The sequence below is a fragment of the Heterodontus francisci genome, chromosome 42 (genome assembly GCF_036365525.1).
Source record: "Heterodontus francisci isolate sHetFra1 chromosome 42, sHetFra1.hap1, whole genome shotgun sequence".
Lineage (NCBI taxonomy): Eukaryota > Metazoa > Chordata > Chondrichthyes > Heterodontiformes > Heterodontidae > Heterodontus > Heterodontus francisci.
In genome coordinates this window covers 5,124,756-5,141,198 of record NC_090412.1, presented here as the reverse complement: position 1 = coordinate 5,141,198, position 16,443 = coordinate 5,124,756, and the positions used below count along the sequence as shown (strand labels likewise).

The window sequence follows — 16,443 nt, the reverse complement described above, 5'->3', positions numbered from 1 at the left end:
ACTATCCACTCTGTCCATGCCGCTTATAACTTTGTAAACCTCTATCACGTTGACCCTCCACCTCCGTCATTCCAGTGAAAACAATCCGAGTTTATCCAACCTCTCCTCATAGCTAATGCCGTCCAGATCAGGCAACATCCTGGTAAACCTCTTCTGTACCCTCTCCAAAGCCTCCACATCCTTCTGGTAGTGTGGCGACCAGAATTGCACGCAATATTCTAAGTGTGGCCTAACTAAAGTTCTGTACAGCTGCAGCATGACTTGCCAATTTTTATACTCTATGCCCCGACCAATGAAGGCAAGCATGCCGTATGCCTTCTTGACTACCTTATCCACCTGCATTGCCACTTTCAGTGACCTGTGGACCTGTACGCCCAGATCTCTCTGCCTGTCAATACTCCTAAGGGTTCTGCCATTTACTGTATACTTCCCACCTGCATTAGACCTTCCAAAATGCATTACCTCACATTTGTCCGAATTGTACTCCATCTGCCATTTCTCCACCCAAGTCTCCAAGTATCCTCTGGCAATCCTCATCACTGTCCGCAACTCCACCAACCTTTGTGTCGTCCACAAACTTACTAATCAGACCAGCTACATTTTCCTCCAAATCATTTATATATACTACAAACAGCAAAGGTCCCAGCACTGATCCCTGCGGAACACCACTAGTTACATCCCTCCATTCAGAAAAGCACCCTTCCACTGCTACCCTCTGTCTTCTATGACCGAGCCAGTTCTGTATCCATCTTGCCAGCTCCCCTCTGATCCCATGTGACTTCACCTTTTGTATCAGTCTGCCATGAGGGACCTTGTCAAAGGCTTTACTGAAGTCCATATAGATAATATCCACTGCCCTTCCTTCATCAATCATCTTTGTCACTTCCTCAAAAAACTCAATCAAATTAGTGAGACACGACCTCCCCTTCACAAAACCATGCTGCCTCTCGCTAATAAGTTCATTTGTTTCCAAATGGGAGTAAATCCTGTCACGAAGAATCCTCTCTAATAATTTCCCTACCACTGACGTAAGGCTCACCGGCCTATAATTTCCTGGATTATCCTTGCCACCCTTCTTAAACAAAGGAATAACATTGGCTATTCTCCAGTCCTCTGGGACCTCACCTGTAGCCAATGAGGATGCAAAGATTTCTGTCAAAGCCCTAGCAATTTCTTCCCTTGCCTCCCTCAGTATTCTGGGGTAGATCCCATCAGGCCCTGGGGACTTATCTACCTTAATGCTATGCAAGACACCCAACACCTCCTCCTTTTGATAATGAGATGACTGAGACTATCTGCACTCCCTTCCCTCGGCTCATCATCCACCAAGTCCTTCTCCTTGGTGAAGAGAAGCAGATATAATTAAAAAGGTTCAATTTGCAGGGATATGGGGAAAGAGAAGGGGAGTGGAATTAATTGGATAGCTCTTCCAATGGGTCGACACAGGCACGATGGACCAAATGGCCTCCTTCAGTGCTGTCTCATTCTTTTAAGTCAGATAGGCAGGCTTGTTCGCATTGGTATCTGTTGTGTTATATCGTGCCCAATCTGCATTCCTCGTGATTGACTCTCTTTGAAGATTGGGATGAAGGCATCACAGTTGATCAATGAGCGTTATCTGACCAACACAGAGTTGGCTGACCTGTGTAGATGATAGTTAATGGCAGCATTGCCCTTGGGGGAGTTTTATTAATCGTCAAGGTACTGTTACAACACTGTATGCTCTATGCAAACAACAGCTGAGCACAATCATCGTGGCTGTGTACATTGCTGGGAATATACATGATAACAGGCAATAACACAGGCAATCATTTATCATAGAAAAGATAGCCACTGGTCTTTACAGTCCAATCTTTCTTGTATGCATGGGTCTGGAAGGATTTGTTACTGCACTGATTCTGTCTCTAACTCTATCTTTTATAGTGGTGAGTGACTAATATATGAGATAAATTAATTACCTTGAAACTTTCCTCAGATGTGAGTTGTAATCTTTCTCATAAATCTTTCTGATCCAAAGGTGGATTAAGATTTAGGGCGGCACAGCGGCACAGTGGTTAGTTCTGCAGCCTCACAGCTCCAGCAACCTGGGTTCAGTTCTGGGTACTGCCTGTGCGGAGTTTGTAAATTCTCCCTATGACTGCGTGGGTTTCCGCCGGGTGCTCCGGATTCCTCCCACAGCCAAAGACTTACAGGTTGATAGGTAAATTGGCCATTGTAAATTACCCCTCGTGTAGGTGGGAGAATGGTGGGGATGTGGTAGGGAATATGGGATTAATGTAGAATTAGTATAAATGGGTGGTTGTTGGTCAGCACAGACTTGGTGGGCCGAAGGGCCTGTTTCAGTGCTGTATCACTCTATACGTTTTGTACCTTCAAATCCATTCCACAGCTAATATGATGTCATGAAAATGTGCTCGGTCAAATGATAACTTTTTAATCCAATGGCTGGAAACCTGAATATTAAACTGGTAGAGATGAACCACTCAAAGCTTGCAAGCTTCGAACTCTGCCTGCTGACCGTGACCACTGAGGTATCTCCTGCTGCAGACTGGAGTGCTCAGTGGTTTAATTGATTGGGTTAGTCTGTTCACTGACCAATGCTCGCTGTGCTTAATTACTTAAGCCTGAGGGTGGTGCTTGTGGGTAGAGAAGTTTCAGGAAAGAACAGACAGAGACCAGCCCCCAAAACTCCGAAGGAAATCAGCCGCATTGCTGCCTCCCAGAGAACCACCGAATCAGCGTCCACATCTTCAAACCAGAAGCCAAAGAACCACCATAGGAAAGTCGTGTGACCATCAAATTCAACCTGAAGTCAGCCGAGTCACCAACCTCCACATACTGCATATCCCTTATATTCTCTGGACTCTAACTCGACGAATTTATCCTTCCCCACTCTAAATCTATATGCGTGTGTGTGTGTGTGTGTGTGTGTGTGAGGGAGAGAGAAAGTTGGAGCGTATTTTATTATTTTACCTGGATCGGTTTAAGTACAATAAAGCTAACCCCTTTCACTGTTAAACTCAAGAAAATCTGTCCGATTGGCTCTTTTTATGTTCACAGGTATGTAAACAGTTAAACACTCACTGAATTGGCAAGCATAGCCATTTAAAAAGAAATAAACCTGTTGTGGTCAAATAAGGAGAGGAAAAAGAGGGAAGGCCTTTGACCCTTCCTCACCTGATCATAACAATGAGAAATTGTCAGTTGGCATGTGCGGATCCTGATTTCTTTATCTCCTCATCCAATGGACCTAATTCCTACTGTTAATTGCAGATTAATTGTGTTTAATTGTATGCAGGTGGTGGGCATTAACTGGGGAGTCACTTGTGCCCCTATAAATAGACACAGACTGAAACTGTGGTTGTTGGGTTAGGAGGTGTTTGCTTGTAAACTGTAATGATGTAAATAAATGCTTATAAAAGTGTGTCAAGATTGGCTCCAGTTATATCCTTCACCAACTGGCTTTCTGGAAATATAACATCTAAGATGCACCAAATAGTCTGCACCTCCTCCATTATCGCTGGGTCAACATTGCAAGATTCCTTCAGCTACCAACTTTTTCTTTCAGACACAGCCTCAGATATCAAACTTAATACTGGCACAAACAGCAACCCAATCCGTTCTCCCAGTCAGTTTTGCTCTATCATTATCTAAATCTAATGATTGGTAGTGATTTGCTTAAATCACAGGCTGTCCTAATCTCACTACTTTGCATCAATCACATATACTAATCTTGCATGCAAATGTGTTTTCTGTATTCCTGTCAAATTGCATCTTTCACACCTCAACTTGAGTTTGGTTGAAGACCTTTTGGCCCATTCGATTTCATCTTGGATGAATATCTACTGTACTGTCTCTCTGTTACAGCACCTAGCTGTTTCTTAGATATGTCTGAGCCTCAGTCAATATTCCTGATTGCACAGAAACAGGAGTAGGCCATTCGGTCTCTCAAACCTGTTGTGCCATCCATGTGGTGAGGTCTGACAGTGATAAATGGAATGAGACAAAACATATCTGCATGTTTGGAAAAAAAAATCTTTGTCACACCCATGCTCCATTGGAACAGGAGGAGCCCATTCACCCCTCTAGCCTGTTAGGCTATTTAATTAGATCATGGCTGATCTGTACCTTAACTCTATCTACCTGCCTAGGTTCCATTACCCTTATGACCCTTGTTTGACAAAACTTTTACCTATTGAAATTTTCAATTGACCCCTAGCTTCAACAGCATTTTGCAGAGAGAGTTCCAGATTTCCACTACCCTTAGTGGGATGAAGTGCTTCCAGACATCAGCCCTGAACAGCTGAGCTCTAATTTTAAGGTTATGCCTCCTTATTGTGGACTCCCCCCACCACAGGGAATAGTTTTTCTCTATCCACCCTATTAACTCCTCTAATCATTTTAAACACCTCAGTTGAATTACCCCTAAATCTTCTATACTCATTTCACAATTTCATGCTGTCCCAAATCACTTCACAGCCAATGAAATGCATTTTGAAGTGTAGTCACTGTTATAATAGTATCATATGAACATAGGAGCAGGAATAGGCCATTCAGCCCATCGAGCCTGCTCCGCCATTCAATATGGTCATGGCTGATCATTCACTTCAATGCCTTTTTCCCACACTATCCCCATATCCCCTTATGTCATTTGTATTTAGACATCTGTTAATCTCAGCTTTAAATATACTCAATGACTGAGTTTCCACAGCCCTCTGGGGTAGAGAATTCCAAAGATTCACAACCCTCTGAGTAAAGAAATTTTTCCTCATCTCTGTCCTAAGTGGCTTCCCCCTTATTTTGAAATTGTGTTCCCCTGGTTGGGGAATCTAGAACCAGGGGAACACAATTTAGCTGCATCTACCCTGTCTATCCCTGTAAGCATTTTGTAGGTTTCTATGAGATCACCTCTCATTCTTCGAAACTCTAGAGAATACAGGCCCAGTTTCCCTAATCTCTCTCCATAGGACAGTCCTGCCATCCCGGGAACAAGTCTGGTGAACCTTTGCTGCACTCCCTCTACGGCAATAATATATAATATCCTTCCTAGAGTAAGGGGACCCAAACTGCACACAATACTCCAAGTGCAGTCTAACCAAGATTCTATACAATTGAAGCAAGACTTCATTACTCCTGTACTCAAATCCCCTAGCTTAATGTAGGAAGTGCAGCAGCCAATTTGCACACAGCAAGTTCCCACAAACAGTAATGTGATCATAACATGATAATCTATTTTTATTGTGATATTGGTTGAGGGATCAATTTTGCCCATGCCACCAGGAATAACTCCCTGACAAAACAACGGCCAAAGATCTTTTATATTCACCTGGCAGGGCCTTGATTTAACATCTCATCCAAAAGACAGCGCCGCCAATCGTGCAGCACTCCCTCAGGCCTGCACTGGAGCGTCAGTCTGGCCTGGCTGAAGTCTCTGGCATGAAACTTGAATCCGTAACTTTTACACTCAGACGTTACCAACTGAGTCCTCACTTGTCCTTTTAGCCCCAGTATTGCTATGACCCGATGGACTGTTTTCTGGGTGGACGTTAGCTCGGACGGAGTAGGAGTACAGCGCGTATCCTTCAACTTCGTGTACCTGAAGTTCCAGTCGCTTAGGTACAATAATCGGGGAATGAACGCATGGCACTGTGAGAAGAACCACTGCAGAGTTTATCATATCCCAGGTCTCAGAATGCTCATAATACAGTCGACATTAGATCAATGCACAACGCTGGCTGAAAATTAAGATATATTACACGGTGTAATGTATTTTATCATTAATTCTTTTATGATAAAGCGCAGAGACAGCAACAGAAATCATTTGTCTAACAGGCTTGGTGTTCCCCTGCTGACACGGTTCAGAAGGCAGACAGGGAAGAAAGAAAAGTACTGTACAACATTTACATTCAAATGAGAGTAAGCTGTATTAATATTTCAAGGTCAGCAGCAGAAATAGGCAGCAACTTAGATGTACAAACCGGTACTTTGATTTTCAGAGGTCACTGGTAATTTTTGCACAAAGGGAAATGTTAAATCCCCATAATGAGGCAAGTGTAGGGATTACGAATTCTTCTTCTGACAAGTAAGACATTTGCCCCTAGGCAGCAAACATCCAAGACTCTACGCTTGCTTTATTCTTTCTAATCCATTGTCCGGGAAGAAGTCTCCAGGAGTGGCAGACAGGCCCAATACCTGCCCGTGTTGCACTGTTTCTGTTCCCCTCAGCCTCCTCCACTGTGCCTTGTTTGGAGGGAAGTGTCAGATATAAAGGGCGAATTTCCTGCACTAACTCCCCGCTCCAGCTGCACAAGGAAGGAACCAGCTGGCCAGAAAACTAGCAGCAATACCAGATGGTGTACACATGACCGGCATTTCCAAATCTTAGTGAAATGGTGGACGTAAATTGACTGTAATTCATTTACAGCAGCAGGTAATGTCTTATTCATAAAGGTTTACTGCAAGCTGCTTCACAGGCATGCTAGAGCTTAAAATCTCCCTCATCTCTCTCACTTTCTTTTATAGTTTAGGAAATGCAGTTTGATGGTGTATCCCGTTCAGCTATTACTGTTCACCCAGCCGGCCTTTGCTTGCTGACCTGCACTGGCTCCCAGCCTGACAACACATTGATTTTAAAATTCTCAAATCCCTCCATGGCCTCACCCCTCCCCCCACCACCCATCTCTGTAAACTCCTCCAGCCCCACAATGCTCCGAGATTCTGACCTCTTCAGCGTCCCTGGGGTTCTTTTCGTTCCACCATTCGTGGTCATGCCTTCAGCTGCCTAGGCCCCAAGCTCTGGACTTCCCTCCCTAAAGCTGTCTGCCTCTCTACATCCTTCTCCTCCTTTAAGGTGCTGCTTAAAACCCATCTCTTTGACCAAGCTTTTAGTCACCTGTCCTGACACCTCCTTACATAGCTCAGTGTCAAATGTTGTCATGTAACATTCCTGTGAAGCAGGTTGGGATGTTTTACTATGTTAAAGGCTCCATATCTCTCTTTCTCTCTTTGGCCTCCTTGTCTCGACAGACACTGGGTAAGCGCCTGCAGGTGGTCAGTAGTTTGTGAAGCAGCACCTGGAGTGGCTATAAAGGCCAATTCTAGAGTGACAGAGTCTTCCACAGGCGCTGCAGATAAAATTGGTTGTCGGGGCTGTTACACAGTTGGCTCTCTCCTTGCGCTTCTGTCTTTTTTCCTGCCAACAGCTAAGTCTCTTCGACTCGCCACTCTTTAGCCCCGCCTTTATGGCTGCCTGCCAGCTCTGGCGATTGCTGGCAACTGACTCCCACGACTTGTGATCAATGTCACAGGACTTCATGTCGCGTTTGCAGACATCTTTAAAGCGGAGACATGGACGGCCGGTGGGTCTGATACCAGTGACGAGCTCGCTGTACAATGTGTCTTTGGGGATCCTGCCATCTTCCATGCGGCTCACATGACCAAGCCATCTCAAGAGTCGCTGACTCAGTAGGGTGTATAAGCTGGGGATGTTGGCTGCCTCGAGGACTTCTGCGTTGAAGATACGGTCCTGCCACCTGATGACAAGGGTTCTCCTGAGGCAGCGAAGATGGAATGAATTGAGACGGATCTATATAAATGTAAGTTATTGGTGTATCATCTACGCTAAATTACTGGCAAGTTTAATCTTCCTTCTACACCAGGCGTTATGACTCATCTGGTTAAAAATCAAGCCACTCTATTGGCTCAAAGGAAAATCCTCCATCTGTGAGTTATACAGCTCAGGAAGATCCCAGCTTTGATGCATGATGTGTGTAGTGACAGGAGTTCTGATATTGGTGTCCAATGAAGGGAAAGTCAGTCAGGGATCCAGTTTGCTATACAGTAACTACTAATGACAATTCACTTAGAATTATAGAAACATAGAACGATGTAACACAGAAGGAGGCCATTCACCCCATCGACCCTGGGCCAACTCTTTGATGAAGCTATCCAATTAGTTCCACACTCCCTGCTCTTTTCCATAACCCTGTAAAATGTTCTCCTTCAGGTATTTTCCAATTCCCTTTTGAAAGTTACTATTGAATCTGCTTCCACCGCCCTTTCAAGCAACACATTCCAGATCATAACAACTTGCTGTGTACAAAATTCTCCTCATTCCCCTCTAATTCTTGTCTTAAGTCTGTGTCCGCTGGTTACCAACCCTCCTGCCAATGGGAACAGTTTCCCCTTATTTACTCTATCAAAAACCTTCATGATTTTGAAAGCCTCTGTTAAATCTTCCCTTAACCTTCTCTGCTGGAGAACAATCCCAGCTTCTCCAGTCTCTCCACATAACTGAGGTCCCTCATCCCTGGTACCATTCTGGTAAATCTCCTCTGCACCATCTCTCCAAGACCTAGACACCCTTCCTAAGGTGTGGTGGCCAGAATTGGACACAGTACTCCAGCTGGGGCCTAAACAGTGTTTTACAAAGGTTTATCATAACACCCTTGCTTTTGTACTCTGTGCCTCTATTTATAAAGACAGGGATCCACTGTGGCCCAATTAAAACTCTTCCAGATTGACAAAGCACGATCCAACTCGAAAGGAATGTCTTATAGTTCCAAGACTGAAATTTTTCTACTCCAGTTAGCACCAATACAGGAGGAATGGGACTAATAATATAGCTCTGTGAAAGAGCCAGCACGGGAACAAGGGAATGAATGGCCTTCTCCTGTGCTGTAAGATTCTTTAATCTCGTATGCTTTATTCAACAGCTTCATCAACTTCTCCTGCCACCTTCAAAGATTTGTGTACATACACCCCAACGTCTCTTTGTTCCTGCACCACCTCTACAACCTGTACTGATCCTGGGCAGAGATAGTTTGGGCTGCCCAGCACAGCCAAATCGCCTGTCTGCACTCAATGTCAAAAGCTCACACATGAAAACTGCACACCAGATCAAAGTAAGAGAGAGAAACGAACATCGATAGACTTAGAGTCCAGTGAGCAGAGGGAGAAGAACAATTTCACTTTGAGCTGTCGAGTTGAAGACCAATATACTGTACATTTGTAATACATTTCAATGCAGTAATATAAAAGCAAAATACTGCAGATGCTGGAAATCTGAAATAAAAACAAGAAATGCTGGAAATACCTAGCAGGTCTGGCAGCATCTGTGGAGAGAGAAGCAGAGTTAACGTTTCGGGTCAGTGACCCTTCATCAGAACTGGCAAATGTTAGAAATTTAATAGGTTTTAAGCAAATAAAATGGAGGTGGGGCAAGAGATAACAAAAGGGAAGGTGTTGATAGGACAGAGGGTCACAGAGAATAACTGACCAGAAGGAGCAAAGGCAAATGGTATGTTAATGGTGTGCTGAAAGACAAAGCATTAGGGCAGAGAGGATGTTAATTGACAGAAAAATGAACAGCCCTAGCCCAAAGCACAAACATGAAAAACTACAGTGGGTAAGCACATGGTAAAAAATAAATGATGAAACAAACTAAAATAAAATAAACAAATATAAAAGAAAAAAGAAAAAATAACTAAAAATAAAAAGGCGGGCCCGTCATTTCAATGCAGGTTGGGCACAGTTCTTTATACAATGTCCCCTCCGCTGTAATCCAAGATAATTTGCTGCCACACTCGCTCACCCTCTATACTGATATCGGACTCTTAATTATATCGCGTCAATATCCTTATTATAGAACGGCCTTTGCTCCAACCTACCATGGGTAAGACCATGAGCAATCTGCTAATAGGGACAGAAAAACTTGTGCATGATGCAAATTAAACTTTCAATGTACCTGTACCACATAAACATTCTGTCACCCTTTTCTGACTGGTGCCTGGGAGATTTGGACCTTTCGATAAACACCTTGCTGCTATCCATGCCAATCTCCCTTCCGACATCTGTCACTAAGATGGTTTCAGAGGGCATTTAATATTCTAGGGTTCAAAATATTGTGCAAATCATTCGAGCTTTACACTTGCAGTTTGTGTTCTCTGAACTCTTTGGCGAAGCATGACATTACGTGAATGCACTCTGCAGTGATTAGGTTTTATATTAATTGCAGTATGTTATCACACTCCCATACTTGTCAGTTATTCCAGTTTTGCTGTGTTTCAGTCAATGTCTCTGAACGGTGCACCCAAACTTGACCCTATGTGTGCCCACCGTGAAAATGTCATCCAATGATGAGTGACTATAGAGAGCAAAGCATTAAACCTGTAGATTAAATAATTTTTTTTTATCCCAGATCTTATTGGAGATGCTAATAAATTACGGTTTTCACTGGAGATGTTGGAATGCAGACAAATCACAACAAGGTGGATGAAAAGAAACAGTCAATCTTTAAGGAATGACATTCTTGAACTGGCAAACCTCTGTCAGGACCATCAATGCTATGATTGTAACCAGAGCCATTTGCCCATTTCGAAACAGCATTAGGCCACCTTTAACACACTGGAAATCCATTTGAGTCAAAGGTTGAAGCCTGAATGTGGCAAGACGCCAGAAAACAGCGCTGAGGTTCTTTGGGGGAATCTACCCATCTCCGTAGAGATGGGCGTCAACCTCAAACAGTGGGCTCCAGGTCAGGGAAGCAGCTTGGAGCTTAAGATTATTTTCTACAAAACAATCTATGGAGCGATCATCTCGTGCCAAAGCTTTTGGGTCAGGCAGGTGCTGGAGATATGCCTATCAGGCTACTCGTAGAGGGACAGTGCAGGAAGAACAGGAAGAGGAGGAAAGAAAGAAAGAAGGACTTGCATTTATATAGCCCCTTTCACTACCTCAGGATGACTCAAAGCTCTTTACAGCCAATGAAGTACTTTTTGAAGTGGAGTCACTGTTGTAATGTAGGAAACACGGCAGACAATTTGTGCATAGCAAGCTCCCACAAACAGTAATGTGATAATGACCCGATAATATGTTTCAATGATGTTGATTGAGGGATAAATGATGTCCCAGGGACACTGGGGAGAACTCCCCTGCTCTTCTTCAAAATATTGCCATGGGATCTTTTACAACCTTCTGACTCAGAGGCGAGAGGGTCACTCACTGAGCCATGACTGCAACCGAAAAGTCATGGACCAGCAGTTCAATCTCAACACACTTCTGACCCTGCTTCCCCTTGTTTTCAATTCACAGCCACACCATGGACAGCAAGCCTCATATAGATGAATAATAGGGCAAAACAAGTCTTGTGCAGAGTTCCACAGTTGTGAACATGGTCTAGAACTATGGCGTAATTTTGTTTGGCAATCAAATAAAGTGCTTACCAATCTTGGTCCTGTGGTTAACGTCCGTACCCAAGATTAGAACTAGTAAGAAGGTTCTTTCCCTAAATGTAGAGACAAACTAAATTAATAATAATAATCTTACATCTTAATCTTGTCAATATCTGGAATTGGAACTACACAGCAAATCTGTCAACTTCTGGATTCGGAAACCTCTCGGTGGAGAAAGTCGCTCCTGTCGCATTGCTTCAGAAACATAACCCTGATAAGCATTTGTACAATTATAGGAGTATAGAATAGAAGTCGGCCACAAGCTCTATCATTCCTGTTCAGCTATTTAATGTTGGTCATTTTCCCTTTCTAATCCCAAACTTTCTCATACCCTTAACACTCTTATTTTCCAAGTAGGTTTTGTCCTGCTTTTAGATTCCACTGATGCTGTTCTGTTTAGTAAAGTGCTGGGCAAATTCTTGAATCTAGGCACAGAGCCATCTCGTGGAATTTAGAACCTTAGAGAGTTACATGAGGAGAATCTCAGTTTGCTTAACATGTGAATTAAGGTCAAATAAGCTTTCTGAGCAGTTTGCAAACTGGGTTTGATAGGACACCGGATTTACACCCCATGGTATCAAACCTTCAGGAAGACTTGGCCTGCTTTGCTCTGGAGTCAGAACAGGCATTTTGTTCTGGATTTACGCTGTTTATTTGGTGTTGGAAGCTAAAATCGTTTCTCACTGGTTCTAGCCTTGCAGTGTAGATGCGTCGTTAAATACCTCAGTGAACAATTGAGTTATTATTCTAAGAAGCTTATTTCAAGGCCGAAGGGATATTGGGTCATCAATACTCAAAGCATCAATCTGTCGTTGCTTTTCTCTGATGTGGGTGGGCCTGTTGTGTATCTCCAGCATTCTCAGATCTTGAACGTTTGCAGTTTCTTTGACGTGAAATTAAGCAATGGCCATATGCAGTTAATTTGCACCAACTTTTGCTCCATCACTGAGTTTTTACTTATTGAAATAAAGCAATTTTGATGAAAAATAATTGACACCTTTTCAAAGGACTTAATTAAAGTTGCATTGAGCAATTTTATTGGCTTCTGATTTTATTTATATACTACTCTGGAGTTAAAAGTAATCCCTCAATCTCTTGTCCAAGCTTTTTAATTATATATCTATGGTGTTATGTGACAAAATTCCATGTTACAGCAAAAAAAAGGTGGTGTGTGTTATTGTATCATCTAGAACTGCAACAACAATAGCCCAGAATTATGTCTCGTTCAGTAGCTGCTGGGGTTCTGAAGACAAGAAACACAATGGACAGGATGACTGATCATCTCCATTCACAACACTGGTCGACAGAGAAAACATCTTCCATCTCCAAGAGAGTGGAATGCTGATTAGAATGCCCACCAGTACCAGAGTACAAAACTTATCCTGTGCTATCCCCAGATCCCTTAATCTATTGATCTTTGTCTTCAATGTATTTAATGACAGAGCATCCACAGCCCTCTGGGGTAGAGAATTCAAAAGGATCGCAACCCTCCGAGTGAAGAAATTTCTCCTCATCTCAGTCCTAAATGTCTGACCCCTTATTCTGAGACCGTGACCCTGTGTTCTCGATTCCCCAGCCAGGGGAAACATTTTCTCAGCATCTACCCTGTCAAGCCCCTTAAGGATTTTGTATGTTTTAATGAGATCAACTGTCACTCTTAAACTCCAGAGCAATATAGGTCAATCCACACAATCTCTCCCTCATCACAGGAACCAGTCTAATGAACCTTTGTCTAAAGGAAGGGAGACTGCAGAAAGTGAGGCAATGACATTTGATTGGCTTGAACAAGGAGACAGTCATATTTCACACCAGGTGACTGATGAAGTAATCGATGAAGTGTATGATTGGTTGAGTGGTGTCATCTTGGCCGTGTCAATTTTCATTACCATTCTGGCAGGTATTGCTTGGGAGATACAGGAAGGTTATTTTAAAACACCAGGTGAAGATGGCCACAAAAGACAGGCTCCCACTTCTCCCAGTAATTATTGTTTTTGTATTTGCTTCGTTGCTTACCGATCTTTTACCTTGTCACTGTCCTTTCTCTCTGCTGAGTTGGATGTGTCTTTTCTTCATACATTAAGGCACTAAAGAACACAATTACTTGCAATTATAAACAACGCATTATCACATTTCTCAGAAACCCCTTCAGTCGGAATGAGTATGAATTGGATTGTGTGGTTACTGTTGTTATGTGGGTGATCATATCGTTCACAATCAGCAAGGAAACTGGCATTCTATATTTATAACTATGAATTTAAACACTGTTTCCCAGTTTGTACAATCCTCTCTAATAATACCAAATATAAAATATTAGTAAAAAACTGAGACTAGGAAATGCTATTATCACAGGCATGAAGAGTAAATACAGCCTGAGCAAGTGATTTCACAATGACAAAAGAAGTTGTGGTGGTTGTGTCATCACATAATGGTGTGACTAACACACATCCATACAGGTGTACCACATGTAATTTTCAAAGTAATAATTTTTAAGAAAGCCAATCATTTTAGAATGGACAGAGACAACATGTCATTAACATCGCCGGCACTGTCTAAACTTTTGATAGACTTTAGCTCAAGTTTTCATCTGGATTCTGACCTGCAGACCGAAGAACTATTAAACTCTGATCAAACTCACCCAGTGTTTACTTAACAGCAATTATACTTTGCAGTCTCGGTCTGTTGCAATTTCACATCAGCAGCAGAATAACGCATTGTGCATTACAGGATACATCACTCCTGCTTCACTTTGATTAATATCATGGTACATCCACTCATCTGTGTAAATGTTTCGCAATAAGTCCATCAAGCTTCAGTGGTCACACATTACCACACATCCAAAATTTCTGTTCAGCACTTCTAGAAAAAAATATATTTTTAAAAAAGGACAAAGGAAAATCTACTGGTGTCTTCTGACCTCTGATTGACCTCTGAATCTTCCTCAGAGCAATTAGCCTCTAACTGACCTCAGGAGGACAGAACCATTAGACCTGGTCATTTTAAAGGGGACACATGTGTGTTACACCTGGCTGCGCCTCAGCAGCAATAAACACATACATTCTGACGAAAGGTCATCGATCTGAAACGTTAACTCTCTTTGTCCCTCCACAGAAGCTGCCTGGGTATTTTCAGCATTTTCTGTTTTTATTTCAGATTTCCAGCATCAGTAGCAATAAAGACATTATGGGTTACATGATACTGAACAGCATATTCTCCAGTTTACCATTTGCAGCAGAGGGTCCAATGAGTTATTTAATAAAAAAAATGTAAATGACTTTGCAACACTACCTTTGTCTGCCCCTGAACTGATAACTGGAATCATCAAAAAAAAACTAGTGAGATGAGAAAGCTTTGCCTGAAATATCAAGAATTTTCAAGTTAATTATTTTTCAGTTTCACTTGGGCTGGTCTTAAGTATAAAAGGCGATGACCTTTGGGATCCATCATCCGAGAATATAGCGTTGGTAATGAAGACAGACTATAGATCTGCTGCAGTGTGTATTGATCAAATCACAAAGAGACAAAACGTAATTTAGTGAAATCTGATGCAATTTAGTTGGCTTGAGAAAGCTACTCAGATAACATGTTCTTTGAGAAGACAGAAACCAAGATGTTATAAAATGGGTCAAAATGCAACATTAATCAAATTCACACTTTGGGTGACAGAAGTGGCTTCAGATAAAACAGTAAAGATTCTCTGGTACTGTCGGTTTAGCCTCAGTACCAAGCGGCTTCAGAGGCACTATCGGTGGGAGCACAAATTGGGTGTTACAGCCTGGACTGATCCCAAAGCAGAGAAGATTGGGTCTCCCCTCCTCCTGGGTGCCTCACTACACTTGGATTCAGTGTCAGCTGAGGCCCTAATTCTAGATCCAGGCTGCATTTGTACTAGAACTGCAACAGCAGAGCAAATCAAAACTGCATTACCGGCTGGCTTGAATGCACCAAAGAAGCAAACTGATATCTCTCAAATGTTACGGGTTCAACAGCATTTTTTGCTCACAATAAGCACTGTTAAAAATTGGAGAGAGACTGGGGCTGTCATGTTAGTACCATGTCTACCAATGGCTGCTCTATACCAGACTACTGTGTATTTGAGCTACTGTTGCTTCGGTTAAAAAATGAAACATTAAGATTTGTGAAGTTGTTTAAAAGTTAATCCTGTTCCAATTGTTAGTTCTTCCCTTATTTTGGATTCTTCAATTAAAGCCAGTTGGAACTGGGTTATATTTATACTTTTAAAGATTGACTAACATTTCATGTTCTGGCTGAGGGGTTATGATAATCAGCAATCCTAAACTAGCACCATTCACATTGCAGATTGGACTCTGTTGTGGGGAAGTGTTATTTTATATCAATCTCCTCTGTATGTAAGACCTTGTTAGCTGGAGAGCTTCGGGTGAGTTCATTCAATGACCGATAGACAATTCATACACAAACAAAGTTTCACTTATTCAAAGTTTAATCTCTGGAAAAGGTGAAACACTTTCAAAAACAAGGGAGCTGGGAAACGAGATATATTGAGTACACAGCTCTGAGCCCTATGTCTGCAAGTACTGTTTACAAACTCACTGCATCGCCTGTACCTCAACTCCTTTGAAACTTCTGGAAGATTCTTAAATGAATCCTCGGATCCCCGTCTTGGTCTCACGCCCTCATCCACACTCCAGGATTGACTTTCTGAAGCTCCAGTTTAATCCAACTCTTTTACTAACCACATCCTATCCCACACTAAATCCCACTCAAGTATCCTCCCACCAGCTCATTGTTGTCAAGCTTCTCATTCTCATTGATGCATCCCTCCATATCCTCACTTCACTTCCACAGCCTTCAGCAACCCTGTGTTCCAGCTCACAACACCCACTCCTCTGTCTGTGGTTTAATGTGCAACTGCTTTACCCCGCTGTCCTCCACCCATACACCCCCTCCTCCAACCCATCCTCCCCATCCCTCTGCTCCACCAGCAGCAGCAGAGGTTCTGGAATCACCTACGAACATATGAGAATGTCAGACAGGAAAAGACTATCTAGCTTGTCCCATAGAGTCATGGTGCCTTAAGCATCATGTTACAGATACTCCCTACCCACCCCGAAACATGGATTCCCCTGGGACAGGAGAAAAAAAAGATAAAATCCCAGACTGATGAGGGAACACAATCTCCCTCCAAACTCTTTAGACAATGGAAAGTAGCCCAGGAGACCCTGACTGCTTGTCT

General features: G+C 42.7%; 1 long non-coding RNA gene across 1 annotated transcript in view; it reads right to left on the bottom strand.

The window, feature by feature from the left end:
* LOC137355399 (uncharacterized) overlaps window positions 1–14,319 on the bottom strand; it is a 279,964-nt gene extending 265,645 nt beyond the window's left edge. Inside the window, exons 1-3 of the long non-coding RNA XR_010970921.1 lie at window positions 13,867–14,319; window positions 13,245–13,315; window positions 11,223–11,284 (exon numbers count right to left, since the gene is read on the bottom strand). This is a non-coding gene — a long non-coding RNA (uncharacterized lncRNA). The remainder of the gene's footprint in view (window positions 1–11,222; window positions 11,285–13,244; window positions 13,316–13,866) is intronic.
* Window positions 14,320–16,443: the final 2,124 nt, after the last annotated feature.